This window comes from Callithrix jacchus, chromosome 8 (assembly GCF_049354715.1).
Source record: "Callithrix jacchus isolate 240 chromosome 8, calJac240_pri, whole genome shotgun sequence".
NCBI classification, from domain to species: domain Eukaryota; kingdom Metazoa; phylum Chordata; class Mammalia; order Primates; family Cebidae; genus Callithrix; species Callithrix jacchus.
In genome coordinates this window covers 95,624,728-95,640,872 of record NC_133509.1, presented here as the reverse complement: position 1 = coordinate 95,640,872, position 16,145 = coordinate 95,624,728, and the positions used below count along the sequence as shown (strand labels likewise).

The following is a 16,145-nucleotide window of genomic DNA, read 5'->3' as shown; positions in this document are numbered from 1 at the left end:
GGGTTAAGATGATAATAGAAAAATTATTTGTAACAAACAAAACCACCTTTCAAAGCAAGAACAGTAGACAAGTTCATAGAACAGATGGAAGTGATAGAGCTACCATCAAGCTATAAATGTTAACTTTAACAAATGAGAGGATAAAGGTAACAACTAAGCATTCCTAAGGAAGAAGGGCCGCTTCATGGAAAAATTACCACAGAGCTCCATGAAATACCCTCCTGCTGTTGACTCAGTTGTTGGAAGATGAGAGCTGTCCAAATTTGTCTTATTACTGGGAAGATTTCTGTCTCTCACTAGCAAGCCCAAGCCATCTGAATTTCCTTCTTCTCTCGCTCTGGTATGCAGAGGTGGGTACCAAAGAATGCAGTAAATAGTAAGAATACTATTGCTTCTGCCTCCTTTCAATTCTTTTTAAATTATGTTTGAGGTTAAATTCAAGGTAGAAAATATGAAAGTTGACTGAACTTTTTTTTTTTTTTGAGACAGAGTCTTGCTCTGTCACCCAGGCTGGAGTGCAGTGGCATGATCTCGGCTCACTGCAACCTCAGCCTCCCGGGTTGAAGCAATTCTCTGCCTCAGCCTCCTGAGTAGCTGGGATTACAGGCACATGCACCACGTCTGGCTAATTTTTTTTTTTTTTTTTTGTATTTTTAGTAGAGACGGGGTTTCACCATCTTGGCCAGGCTGGTTTTGAACCCCTGAACTCATCAACCACCAGCCTTGGCCTCCCAAAGTGCTGCGATTACAGGCATGAGCCACTGCACCCAGCCTAAAGTCTGTATTTCTTTTTCTTTCTTTCTTTCTTTCTTTTTTTTTTGAGAAGGAGTCTTGCTCTGTTGCCCAGGCTGGAGTGTAATGGCACAATCTCAGCTCACTGCAACTTCTGCCTCCTAGGTTCAAGCAATTCTCCTGCTTCAGCCTCCTGAGTAGCTGAGATTACAGGTGCCTGCCACCACACCCAGCTATTTTTTTGTATTTTTAGTAGAGACAGGGTTTCACCATATTTGCCAGGCTAGTCTTGAACTCTTGACCTCAAGTGATTCACCCTCCTCAGTCTCCCAAAGTGCTGGGATTAAAGGCATGAGCCACCATGCCTCTGAATTTCACCTAAATCTAAAGACAGTTAACCACTCCTTGGCAAAATATTTTTAAAACATTTGAAAAGTACCAATTCCACAAAATCTGATGCTTAAACCCATCACAAATTAGCAAAGCAGCTGTACTTCATGCCTTCAAACACAAGGCCAGGGGATAAAAGCAGCAGGAAGAAATGTCTACATTGGGTAAAGAGGCTAAAACAAAGCAGGAGGCAACAAATGGTGAGATTCTATTTTGTTTTCATATTCCATAGCCCTAGATAGGATAGATTTTAGGGTTTGATGAGGTGAGCAAGATGCTAATTAAAGCTAAAGGAAAAATGTGAAGAGACAGAAAAAACAAGGCAACCATTATGGGTAATCTAAGAAACACAATCAGAGTAAAATACATGGCTCAGCTGAAAACAAGATTTTCATATTCACCATGTATATAAGGCATACTGACTCAATTTTTAAAATGTAATATAATTGCATTAAGAGATAATAGGGCAAGTGAAATAAGGGTAGGGAAGAGGTTTTAGAGGGCTAAATCCTCATCTCTCATACTAGGAAGTCAAGAGACAGCTATAAAATTGGAAACCAAGGAACTGCAGTATAATTATGTTGTTTAGAAATACAGAGGTAAATAGTAGAACAAAAAGCTAAGGTTTAGAAGCTGGGCAGAGTAAAAAAAACTTACACTAAGACATGCAGAATCCAAGAACAGCCATCTGCATTAAAAATTACCTGAAATAGCTCTTTTTTCCTCCTCAGCTGTCTAAGGATAGGCCGCCATCATGAACGACACAGTAACTATCTGCACTAGAAAGTTCGTGACCAACCGACTACTTCAGAGGAAACAAATCGTCATTGATGTCCTCCACCCCAGGAAGGCAACAGTGCCTAAGATAGAAATTCGGGAAAAACTAGCCAAAATGTATAAGACCACACCGGATGTCATCTTTGTATTTGGATTCAGAACTCATTTTGGTGGTGGCAAGACAACTGGCTTTGGCATGATTTATGATTCCCTGGATTATGCAAAGAAAAATGAACCCAAACATAGACTTGCAAGACATGGCCTGCATGAAAAGAAAAAGACCTCAAGAAAGCAACGAAAGGAACACGAGAACAGAATGAAGAAAGTCAGGGGGACTGCAAAGGCCAATGTTGGTGCTGGCAAAAAGCCGAAGGAGTAAAGGTGCTGCAATGATGTTATCTATGGCCTTTGTGGATTTTTCATGAGAAGCTTATTAATAAACTAAAAACTTTTGTGTGAAAAAAAAATTACCTGAAATAGCACCTTGCTCTCAGTCAAATAAAAAACAAACCTACATAGACTCAATCAGCATCTTCTCTCACTTTGAAATATTTCAGAATGATGAGCCAACCCTGGCTGGTCATCTAATCCACATTTTACCATCTTATTGGTAATTTTCCTTCCAAAACCATTATTCCCTTCAAAAATGTTTCATAAACTAAAATTTGATTTGCTACCCATGTTCACTCTGCCCTCCCAAAGTTTTCTAGTTTCAATAATCATGCCTCTTTCAACCTTCTATATAGGACCTATGTTGACCACTACTTAAGTTTGTGGATCTCCCTATGTCTCTATACATTTCTTAAAATAATGTAACCAAACATGATGGAGAAATTTTTATGACTAAATTAACATGATTTAGTCAACACAGAAGCTACCGACAATACAGAAGCCCATCTTCAGAGTGGACTCTATTAGGCAGCTGTAGACAACATATTAGACAACCAGAACAGATCTTTTTTCTTTTTTTTTGCCATATCTGTGCCTCTACAGAACAAAATTATTTTCTGTAATAATCATGAAATTAAATTAAAAATAATATAAAAAAGCACACAGTGAGGCTTTTCTTTTATAGCACTTTGCACCCATAATTATTCCAATAAAAAATTTAAACGTAAAATAAAGTTTCTATCATGAAAGATAAGTAGCAAATTAAAATACCTATTAATTATATTAATATTTAAATGGCATAATTTATAAGCACCAAGTAGAGTATCACATTATAATTTCTGTTTTGAGCTTTGATTTCTGCAGCTTTGTTAATGAGTGCGTTAAAATTGGTTGTTTTTACATATTTAAGTTCAAAAGATGTTATAGTCACATCCATCAATTGATCTCTGCTCACAGTCTATTGAAAAAATACTTTTTGTTAATTTTAATTTCAAAAGTTTCTTATCTGAAGAAACAGATATTCAAATAACTAAGAAATATCTTACTGATAAGGATAAGTTTGGCAGTATAAAATTTATGTTTCACAATAAATTCTATAAAGTGCAATACTATTGAAGTACTTGTTTCTTTAAAATTGATTCTAGCAACTTTCAAATGTCCCACAACTGAAAACTTTAAACACAAATAAAAGTTCTCAGAACCTAAGTTCTGTTTGTTGGGTTTTTTTGTTTTTTTTGAGACAGTCTTACTCTGTGATCCAGGCTGGAGTGCAATGGTGTAGTCTCAGCTCACTGCAACCTCTGCCTCCCAGGTTCAAACGATTCCCCTGCCTCAGCCTCCCAAGTAGCTGAGACTATAGGTGTGTGCCACCACACCAGGCTAATTTTTATATTTTTAGTAGAGACAGAATTTCACTATGTTGGCCAGGCTGGTCTCCAACTCCTGACCTCATAATACACCTGCCTGGGCCTCCCAAAGTGCTGGGATTACAGATAAGAATTACACCACACTCAGCTGTTTCTTCATCTTTATAATCACTGAGCTAACACTGTTTACTTCAAATTTACGGTTTAAACTCAGTAATATGTAGTACCAAGGGGAGTTAAAAATAGAAATTGTCAGAAAGGAGCTTTAAAAATTCGAAAACTATACAAATTTACACTTGAATGAGGTTAAATGTAGCTAAGTTTATGGCTATTGGGGGTTGGGGGATGAAAAGGTGGGGTCTGGGGATGATTGTAAAACTGAAATTTATCTGAATTAAATTTTGCATATATACAATGTTATTAAAGAAAACTAAAGATATGTTAATTGATAGTTTACATATATACTATTAAATTCAAAAGTAATTACAGCAATTGTTGAGAACTTGGACCAACAAAAGATTTTTTTTCAGAAATGAGTATTTGAAAACCAACATTGTCAGTACATGTTCATTTTAAAAAACAGACTTTTATTCAGTTTTATTTTTAAAAAGCTCTACAGAGACACAACCCCTTATTGCCTGCAGCTTTGTTGTTCAGATAAAACCCTGGGATCAACCATTTGCTCAGATAAAAACCTTGGAAGTAATCCTTTCCTTTTCATACCACCCTTAACCAATCCATCAAAAAATTCTTTTGCGTCTGCTATCAAAATTATATCTATAATCCAACCACTTACTTACGAACTATACTACTACCATGCTAGGACAAGCCACAACCATCTTAGCAGGACTACTGCAAGTTTTCTTGCATTCACCCCTGCCTCTACCACCACCGTCCACCATCTACAAAATCTACTCTCCTATGACAGACCTTTCTAGATGCAAGTAATATATGGCAACTTCTTTTCAACATTCTCCTATGACTGCCCGTCTCCTTCAAAGTAAAAGCCCAAGTCTTGACCATGGTCTATAAAGACCTGTATCATCAACTAGGTCTGGTCTGCACGCTTACATAAAAACCTGCTACCTCTCTGACGTATTCTCCTACCACTCTCCATATTTACTCCTGCTCCAGACATTCTGAACTCCTTCCTCTTCCTTATTCACATCCCCACCTGTGAATTTACAGTTCCTTTTGACTCTTCCAAGGATATCAAATGACTCATTTCTTTGCTAATTCAGGTATTTGCTAAAATACCATCTTACAAAAGATTCCAATTACCAAAACTGGCACACTACTCCAATCACTATCCAACCTTGTATCCTTTGTCTTTAAAGTACTAATTATCATCTGGGATTTTATGTGTCAACTTGACTGGGCTAAAGGATCTCCTGAGAGCTGGTAAAACATTATTTCTGGGTGCATCTGTGAAGGTGTTTCCAGAAAAGATTGGGATTTGAATCAATAGTCTTAGTACAAAATATACACCCTCACCAATGTGGATGGATGTCATCCAATCCAGCTGAGGGCCTGAACACAGCAAAAAACAAAGGAAGGGTGAATTCACTCTCTCTTCTGGAGCTGGGACATTCATTTATTTACTCTTGTCCTCAAACAATGTAACTTGAGGTTCTTGGGCCTTCATACTTTTACCTCCACCCACTACAAGTCTCCATTCTCAGGCCTTCAACCTCAAACTGAGAGTCACATCATTGTCTCCCTTAGTTCTCAAGTCTTTGGATTCAGAGTGAGTTACACCACCAATTTTCCTGGTTTTCTAGGTTGCAGACAGCATATCATAGGACTTCTCAGCCTCTAAAATCACATGAGCCAATTCCAAAAATAAACCTCCTCTTATGAATGTCTAAATGCCCTATTGGTTCTGTTTCTCTGGAATATTGAAATTGAAACCAGGGTTTTCAATATTATCATCTGGAATTTTATGTGTCAACCTGAGTGGGCTAAGGGATCTCCTGATATCTGGTAAAACATTATTTCTGGGTGCATCTGTGAAGATGTTTCCAGAAAAGATTGGGATTTGAAACCAGGGTTTTTCAGGGAAATATCTAACAGATATTTCCAATGTTAGAAACATCTAACAGCATCTAACAGACTCAATAATGTACTGTTATTGTTGGTTTTATTACAGAATTTTAAGTTTCATTTTAAATGTTAGCTGTTTCAAAGAAACAGCTAACATTTCCCAATGAAGATAATTATATATAAGATCCACAGGACCTACTGAATTCTACCATGATATAGCAGAAATAACCAAATTCCAATACTAAATTGAATCTCCTTTTTTAAGGATCCTGTAAAAATATGAATTAATACATTTTATTGTAATAACTTACTTTTTTTAACTTTGTGCTTTCTGAGATTAATTATAGAATATATCTCATTTTACATATTTTTAAATTGATGTTATAATTTAAGTCCTTGCTACAAAAAACTATTCTGGAACCAACTGTATAATTACATTTCCTCAGTGACCTTGTAATCTCATGAGCATTCACTCTAGACTAAACAGCCTCATTCAGCTGCCTTGTGTCTGACTGTTGATGAAAGAAGCTTGTTTGACAACTGCTTCAAGCAGAAACATATTTTTTCCATAATTGCATAAAAAAGATTTAAAACTTGCAAGACTAGATCCAGGCTAGAATTTAAAGCACAAATATTCCTGTTAGATATGTGAGTTCATTTCTAATTTAAATGCCCCCAAAAACAAACAAAAAAATCAGACACTAAAGATATTTTGCTTTCATGGCAAGAAAAAAAAGTTAATTTAGTAATATTTTCATAATTACCACCAAGTATAGTATAAATTATATATTATATATACATGCATATTGTTGTGTTTTTTGTGATTTTTGTATTTTTCCACATTCTTTGATTTTCTGATGCCCCAAGGCTTTCTATAAAACTAACATATAAACTTAAGGCCAGGCACAATGGCTCACGCCTGTAATCCCAGAAATTTGGGAGGCCGAGGCGGGCAGATCACAAAGTCAGGAGTTTGAGACCAGTCTGGCCAATATGGTGAAATCCCGTCTCTACTAAAAAATACAAAAATCAGCCAGGCATGGTGCTGGGCGCCTATAGTCCCAGCTACTCAGGTGGCTGAGGCAGGAGAATCACTTGAACCCAGGAAGCAGAAGCTGCAGTGAGCCAAGATCGTACCACTGCACTCCAGCCTGGCAACAGAGTGAGACTCTATCTCAAAACAAAACACAACAAAAAGAAAAACTAAAAAAAACCTTAAATGGGTAGCATCAAAAAGAAAACAAAACTTAAACAACTACCTTTTCACTATTCTTACACAATCCATATATAAGCCAATATTATAAGGTAAATACCATAATCAAAAAGCAGTATACAGAATACAACATTCTCTCATGGAAATGTTGAAATATAAGTAACACTTTCATACACTAAAAATTCCAAGTGACTTCCAGAAAAAAGCACAATCATGGTGAGAGCAGATTATACAAATATTTTATATCATGACTGTGCTGGTGGTTACAAACTGCATGCATTCATCAAAACTCATTGGACTATACAATTAAAGTAGATATTTTATTGTATGTGAATTATGCTTTAATGAAGCTGATTAAATTTTAATTTAAGTGCTAAGATTTTTAAAGTATTATAAATTGTCTCAATTATTTTTCAGTGATAGAGCAAAAACTAATCTATTTAAAACAATTTCCTGAACTTACAGTTTGCAGCTGAAATTCTGCCTTTCCTAAATGCTATTTTAAGTAAGTAGCTATCTAGGAATACAGGGAAGTACTTGCTATTGAAAAATTTTTTAATAATATCATACACCATTAGGTTCAAAAAGTATATCAATAGATGCATAAAGGCATTTAATAAAATTAAATGTTTAAAGAAAAAAATTAATACCTATTCATGATGTGATTTCTTCAATGTAATTTAGAAAATACATTTATGTGATACAAAAAAACACTTAAACAGCAAATATAATCCTTAGTGATGAAACATTTGAGGCATTCAGAAAAGAAAAAAAAAAAAAGAAAAAACACATAGAAACTGAAGTTATTAGAATTATACTTGGTCTAAAAGTTCTACAAGTTCTAGCCAAAATACAATAAAATATAAACCTAAAGTCAGAAATATGATGAAAACAACTTTATCACAATAGCATCAAAAGTAGGACATAATGAAAATTAATTTCCAAGAAATGTGTGAGATATATAAAAACGAAGTATATTTTAAATGCCCATTCTTCTCTGACCAGATTATAAATTTAAATTCCAAATACAATCCCAAAAGGATTGGTATTGGTTACTATCTAGGGGGTACTATGGATGGAACTTATTAGCTAAGTTGTTGGTGGCTTTTGATTTGTTTTGTTACTTGATTCACAGTATTTTATAAAAGTTTCACATTTACAAAAATCTTGAAATAATTATGGAGTGCTTTATTGATTTTGCCAGCAAAGTTTACTTCGAAGAATAAATGTATAAAAATGCTTAGAAAATGTTGAAAAAGACAAATAGCAAGAGAAAACCTATCTCACTTGTAGTAGGCAGAATTTAGACATGGCCATCAATATTCTACCCCACTGTATCCATTCCTTGCATAATTCTCAGTCCTTGGGTATGAATAGGACCATAAATATGGCATATTTCATTGCTATGATTATATTATATATAAAAAGTGATTTTGCAGATTTAGTCAAAATCCCAAATAAATAGATTATATATTAATAAAAAATGATAATAATCCTCTTGGGCCATCAACTAGTCCTAATCTTTTTGCCGATGAATGTTCTTTGCCTGAATGTTGATAGCTACTTGCTGATCACGATGGTAGTTACTGAAGGCTGGGGAGGCCATGGCAATTTCTTAAAATAAGACAGTAATAAAGTTTGCTGCATTGATTGACTCTTCTTTTCACAAAAGTTTTCCCTGTAGCACATAATTCTGTTTGATAGCATTTTACTCACAGCAGAACTTCTTTCAAAACTAGAGGCAATTCTTTCAAACCGTACCACTTCTTTATCAGCTCAGTTTATATAATATTCTAAATCCATTGTGACTTCAACAACATTCACAGCATCTTCACCAAGAGTAGGTTCCAACTCAAAAAACTGCTTTCTTTACTCATCCCAAAGAGTCAGTTCCTCATTTGCTCAAGTTTTATTATAAGACTGTGGCAATTTAGTCATATCTTCAGACTCCACTGCTAATTCTAGTTCCCTTGCTATTTTCACTTCATTTGCAGTTACTTCTTCCAATAAAGTCTCAAACAAGGGGGTTGGAATTAACTTTTTTCAAATTCCTGATAATGCTGATATTCTGGCCTCCTCCCATGAATCACAAATGTTCTTAATGGCCTCTAGAATATTGAATTGTTTCCAGAAGGTTTTCAATTTGTTTCATCCAGATCCATCAGAGGAATCACCATCTATGGCAGCTACAGTGCTATGAAACATATTTTTTAAATAACAAGACTGAAAAGTCAAAATTGCTCCTTGATACCTGGGCTTTAGAATGGATGTTGTGTTAGCAGTCATGAAAACAGTATCCATTTCCTTGCACATATCCATCACAAGTCTTAAGTGACCAGATGTAATGTTAGTGAGCAGTAGTATTTAGAAAAGTATCTTTTTTTTTCTAAGCAGTTAAGTCTCAAGAATAGGCTTCAAATAATCAGCAAACCATGCTGTAAACAAATACAGTCATCCAGGCTTTTACATTCCATTTTAAAGCTCAGGCAGAGTAGATTTAGCAAACTTTTTAAGGGCCCTACAATTTTCAAAATGGCTCATGAATATTGACTTCAATTTAAAGTCACCAGATGTAGTTGCTCCTAAAAAGAGAGTCAGCCTTACTTTTGAAGCATTGACTTCTCCTTTTTCTTTTTTTTTTTTTTTTTTTTGGAAAGAGGGTCTCACTGCATCATATCACTACACTCCATCTCAGGGTCACCCAGGCTGGAGTATAGTGACGCAATCATGGCTCACTATAGCCTCAACCTCCCCAGGCTCAGGTGATTCTTCCACCTCAGCCTCCTGAGTAGCTGGGACTACAGGAGCGTACCACCAAGCCTGGCTAATTTTTGTATTTTTATTTTTTATTTTTTGCCATGTTGCCCAGGCTGGTCTCGAACTCTTGGGCTCAAGCTATCCACCTCCCAAAATCCTGGAATTACAGGCGTGAGTTACGACACCTGGCTGACTTCTTTCTGGCTATAAAAATCCTAGAGGGCATCTTCTTCCAATAGAAGGATGTTTCATCTACATTGAAAAATCTTTGTTCAGAGTAGCCACCTTCATCAATATCTTAGGTAGCTTCCACATCAGCACTTGGTGCTTCACCTTGCACTTTATGTTATGGAAATGGATTTCATGAACCAACCTCTGTTAGCTTTAGAATATTCTTCTGTAGCTTCCTCACCTTTCTCACCCTTCATAGGATTGAAGAGAGTTAGGCTTTGGTTTAAGGGAATGTTCTGGCTGGTTCAATCTATTTGGACCACTAAAACATTCTCCATAGCAACAATAAGGCCATTCTGCTTTCTTAATATTCATGTGTTCACACTTTAATTTCCTTCAATAACTTTTCCTCTGCATTCACAACTTGGCTGTTTGGCACAAGAGGTCTAGCTTTTGGTCTATTTTGATTTTTGACATATCTTGCTCACTAAGCTTAATCATTTCTATATTTTTATTGAAAGTGAGAGACATGTGACCCTTCCTCTCACTTGAATACACAGAGCCCTTAGCAGGGTTAATAACTGGTCTAATTTCAATATTGTTGTGTCTTGGAAAATAGGAAAGTCCAAGGGAAGCAGGGATGGGAACAGCCAGTCAGAAGAACAGTCAGAACAAACACATTTATTAAGTTTGCTTTCTTATATGGATACAGTTTGCGACAACCAAAACAATAATAATAGTAACACCAAAAGTTCACTGATCACAAATCACCAAATAGATATAATCATGAAAAAGTCTGAAATAGTGCAAGAATTAACCAAATGTGAAAAACAGACATGAGGTGAGTACATGTTGTTGGAAAAATAGCATTGATATACTTGCAATCTCTGCGAAAAGCAATAAAACAAAACATAGTAAAATGAGGTACACCTCTATTTTTGTGAACTGGACCCTATTCTATTTTTTTCAAGAGTCATCACTTTTAATTGCTTTGCCAATAACAGTAATAGATATGTAATAATCAATTACTTTTGCTCAGCAAGTTGGTTTTTATGAATGCAGTCTATGGCCACACAAGAAAACAACATTAATAGTGCTAATAGAGATCAAACAGGAAATTTTCTTCTAATTACCATCAAATTCTAATTAACTGACTTAATTCAGTTCCATCATAACTACCATAATTATTTTCACTACTAATGATATAATAATAGCTAGATATTCTCATATCTTGTGGCTCAAGACATGAAACCTTCATAGTTAAAAATCATTTTTTTAAAGTTTCCTGATTGATTGATAGCACAGAACTTACTCCAGTTATGTCAACATAAGACAGAAATAAACATGTGCATCTATATATTGCTTTGTGGTAGAGCATTGTAGCTACCACAAAGCAATAAAAGATAAGTTCTACATGAAATTAAGATTAAAATTTCATTCTACAAGAGAGCCCAGAAATAGAGCCATATGTTCACGGCCAATTAATAATCAACAAAGATGCAAAGTATGTACACTGTGGAAAGAATTCCTTCTTTAATAAGTGATGCTGGAAAAATTGGATATCCATATGCAGAATAATGAAACTGGATTCCCATAATAACAATCTGAACTCACCATATACAAAAATCAACTCAAGGTGAATTAAAGACTTAAATGTATGACCTGACAATATAAAACTACTAGAAGAAAACAAAGGGGAAAAACTTGAGGACACTGGCTTAGGCAAAGATTTTATGGCTAAGACCTCAAAAGCACAGACAACTTAAAAACAAAAATAGATAAATGGAACTATGTTAAACTAAAAAGTTTCTGCACAGCAAAAGAAACAATCAACAGAGTGAAGAGACAAGATGTTGACTGGGAAAAAGTGTTTGAAAATTATTCATCTAACAAGGACCTAACATCTAGAATACACAAGGAACTCAAATAATTCAACAATAAAACTATAAGTAATCTCATTTAAAAAGTAGGCAAGGAATATGAATAGAAACTTTTTCAAAAGAAGACATATGAATGGCCAATGGGTATATGAAAAAATGCTCAGCATCACTAATCATCAGGGAAATTCAAATATAAACCACAATGAGAAATCATCTTATCCTACTTAGCAGAGCTATTATTAAAAAGACAAAAAATTACACATGCTAGTAAGGATACAGAGAAAAGAGGATTCTTCTTATATACTGCTGGTGGGAATGTAAATTGGTATAACCATTTTGGAGACCAGTATGGAGATTCGTCAAAAAATTAAAAATAGAACTGTATCATTCAGCAATCCCACTATTGGGTATCTAGCCAAAGGAAAAGAAATCAGTATAACAAGGATGCTTTGCACACGTGTTCATCACAACACCATTCACAATAGCAAAAATATAGAATCAATTTAAGTATCCATCCATGGACAAATGGATAAAAAAATGTGGCAGACACATACACACACACACACACACACACATATATACAGTATAAGTATTTGGCCATAAAAAGGAATTAAGCCATGTCATTTGCAGCAACATGGAGGGAATTGGAGGTCATCAGGTTAAGTGAAATAAGCCAGGCACAGAGACAAATTTTGCACATTCTCACTCACATATGGGAGACAAAAACTTGATCTCATGGAGATAGAAGCTAGAATATAGCAAAGACTTCGAAGGGTATGAGGGTGGAAGGGAGAAATAAAGAGAGGTTGGTGAATGAGTATAAACTTACAGTTAGATAGAAGAAATAAATTCTAATGTTCAGTAAGAGACTACGGTGACTGTAGTTGGCAACAGTATGTTGTATATTTCAAAATAGCCAGAAGAGAGAACTTGAAAGATTACCAACACATAGAAATAATAAATACTCAAGGTGAAGGATACCCCAAACATCCTGACTTGATCGTTACACATTTTATGCATGTAAAAATACTCACACATACCCCATACCTATGTAAAACATTATTATTAGTAAAAGAAAATAATTTCATTCTGCAGAATTTTGGTAGCAAATAGCTTCATTTAAACCATAAATAAGGAAAATGTAAGACTACAAACCTTAAATTAAAATAATATTTTATCTTAAAATGTTATAACGTGTCATAGAATGAAAATAATAGATATTCCCATAAAACTGAGAAAGGCACTCTGAAATTTTCTGAAATTTCCTATTAGAGAAGTCATTCTTACTTCTCACTTTTACATATGATTATTTTACACAGAAATTTAAAGATAAATGTAAATTACATATTTACATCATGCATATATTTACATAAACTAGCAATGCTTTTAATAAAACCATAACTCTTATATAAAACTACTTAAATATTTCATCATGTAATATTTTCATGGCTGGTATCAAAGATTGCCTTAAATCACACAGATATCACAAATTTACATCTACCTTAAATACTCTGTAATATTTAATGATTTTTCACTATTCAAGTATTTGAGTAGTACAGAAATTTACTCATAAACATTCACTAAAATGTGATATAAACTTCTAAGAATCTAAACCAAAATTTAAATAAAATCATGCTGATATAAATTACGTTTAAAATTAACTTTTAAATTTCTTATTTATAACTCTAATCTGTCAATTGATTTCTTGGGAATTTTAAGAGTAGGTTCAGAAGTTACATTATCTGCAGGAGTACATGGAAGAAATAAAATAATAACAATAAAGTTATCTATTCAACACTCTTTCAACAAGTCTTTTTAATTTCTATAATCATTCAGAAATGAACAGCTCACATTAAATAAATCACATGTATAGTTATTGAAAGCAGTAGTTATGGCTGGGTATGGTGGCTCAGGCCTGTAATCCCAACACTTGGGGAGGCTGAGGAAGGCAGATCACTTGAGGTCAGGAGGTAAAGACCAGTCTGGCCAACCTGGGGAACCCCCAACTCTACTAAAAATATAAAAATTAGCCTGGTGTGGATTACCACACTGTAATTGTGGTGGGTAAACTACTCTTAAATAGGAAAACTAAAAGATACATCAATCAAATGTAATAACCACAAAATTTCAAGACATAGGCAGTACGATAAGATATAAATAGAAAAATCAAAAAGTTTAAAAGGGTACAAAGTTAAAACATAGAGTTTTTACTAGTTTTGATTTTGCTTATTTGTTTATACAATCAGTGTTAAATTGGCATCCGCTTAAAATAATGGGTTATAAGATAGTGTCTGCAAGCCTCAACTAAAATACTAGCAAGCTGAATTCAATAACATATTAAAAAGATCATTCACTCATCATGACCAAGTGGGATTTATCACAGAAGTACAAGAATGGTTCATATTATGCAAATCAATCAATATGATACATCCTTTAACAAAATGAAGGACCAAACCATATGATCATTTCAATTGGGGCTGAATAAACATTTAATAAAACTCAACATTCTTTCATGGTTAAACCCTCAAAAAACTGGGTATAAAAGGAATTTACCTCAACATAATGAAAGCTATATACAACAGACCTGCACCTTGTATACTGAATAGGGGAAAACTGAAGGCCTTTCTTCCAAGATCTGGAACACAGCAACAATACCCACTATCACCACTGCTATTCAACAGAGAACTGGAAGTCCTAGCTAGAGCAATCAGACAGGAGAAAGAAATAAAGGACATCCAACATGGAAAGGAGCAACTCAAATTATTTTTGTTTGTAGATGATACGATCTTAAATTTGGAAACACCTAAAGACTCCACAAAAAAACTATTAGAACTGATAAACAAATTAAGTATAGTTGCATACTACAAAATCAGCACACAAAAATCAGAAACATTTCTATATGTCAAGACTGAACAATCTAAAAAAGAAATAAAGAAAGTAATCCCATTTACAATGGCTGGAAATAAAATACCTAGGAATTAGCCAAAGAAGTGAAAGATCTCTACGATGAAAACTACAAAATATTGATGCAAAAAATTGAAGAGGACACACACCCACAAAAGATATTCCATGTTCATGGAATGGAATATTATTGATTCCATTATTATTATTAAATTAAATAATATTAAATTGTTCATAGTACCCAAAGGAATCTGCAGATTAAATGTAATCTCTATTAAAATACCAATGACATTCTTCACAGAAATTTTTTTAAAAAAACCTAAAATTTATATGGAATCACAAAAGACCCAGAATAGCCACAGTTATCCTGAGCAAAAAGAACAAAACTTTAGGAATTTTATTACATGATTTCAAATACTACAGAGCTCCAGTAACTAAAATAGATGGTACTGGCATAAAAATGGACACAGAGACTAATGGAACAAAATAGAGAATCGCAAAACAATTGCACACATCTACAGTGAACTCATTTTGAACAAAGGTGCCAAGAACATACATTTTGGGAAAAGAAAATCTCTTCAAAATATGGTACTGAGAAAACTGAATATCCATATACATAAGAATAAAACTAGATTCCTATCTCTCACCACATACAAAAATCAAATCAGGATTAAACACTTAAATCTAAGACCTCAAACTATTTAACCTACTAAAATTAAACATTGGGGAAACTCTCCAGGACACTGGAGTGGGCAAAGATTTTTTGAGAAATATTCCCACAAGCACATGCAACCAAAGCAAAAATAGATAAATGGGAGAACATCAAGTTAAAAATATTCTGCATAGTGAAGAAATCAATGAACAAAGAGACAACCTACAGAATGGGAGAAAATATTTTCAAACTACCCATATGAAAAGGTATTATTAATCAGAATATGTAAGAAATTGAAACAACTGAACAGGAAAAAATATAATAATCCAACTTAAAAATGGGCAAAAGATTTGAACACACATTTCTGAAAAGAGAATATACAAATGGCAAAGTCATATGAAAAGATGCTCAACATCACCAGTAATCATCAGAGAAATGCGAATCAAAACCACAATAAGATATAGTCTCGATGGGGGAAAAAGAAGATGGTGCAGTAGGAGCAACTCAGGATTGCAGCTCTCAGTGAAGGCACAGAGGGTGAGTCCAAGCTGCATTTCCAGACGGATCTTTGTTGCCCACAGAACGGGGAAATTCTGAGGTGTAGGAGAGACACGGGACGCTAGTGCAGCCCTTTCGGCTGGCACAGCCGCTTCAGCCAGCGCCACAGCACAGCGGCACTCCGCACAAAACACACTGGTCTGGGTGCCCTGTTAAACCAGCAATCTGAGATTTGGGAGGGCAGATTAGCATGTCCATCTGATTAAACAGGACTTGGACAGTGAACCAGACCAGGAGATTCCCAGGAAGCGACATTTGAGCCAGCGCAGTGGGTCGCTGCACGGGAAATCACACAGAACCTGGTGCCCTATCAA

The 16,145-nt window shown here is 34.7% G+C and overlaps 1 protein-coding gene and 1 pseudogene across 1 annotated transcript in view; one reads left to right on the top strand and one right to left on the bottom strand.

Moving 5' to 3' along the window:
• MNAT1 (MNAT1 component of CDK activating kinase) overlaps positions 1-16,145 on the bottom strand; it is a 231,720-nt gene that overhangs the window by 59,917 nt on the left and 155,658 nt on the right. The window lies entirely within an intron of this gene.
• On the top strand, positions 1,835-2,313 carry LOC108593503 (small ribosomal subunit protein eS24 pseudogene; annotated as a pseudogene).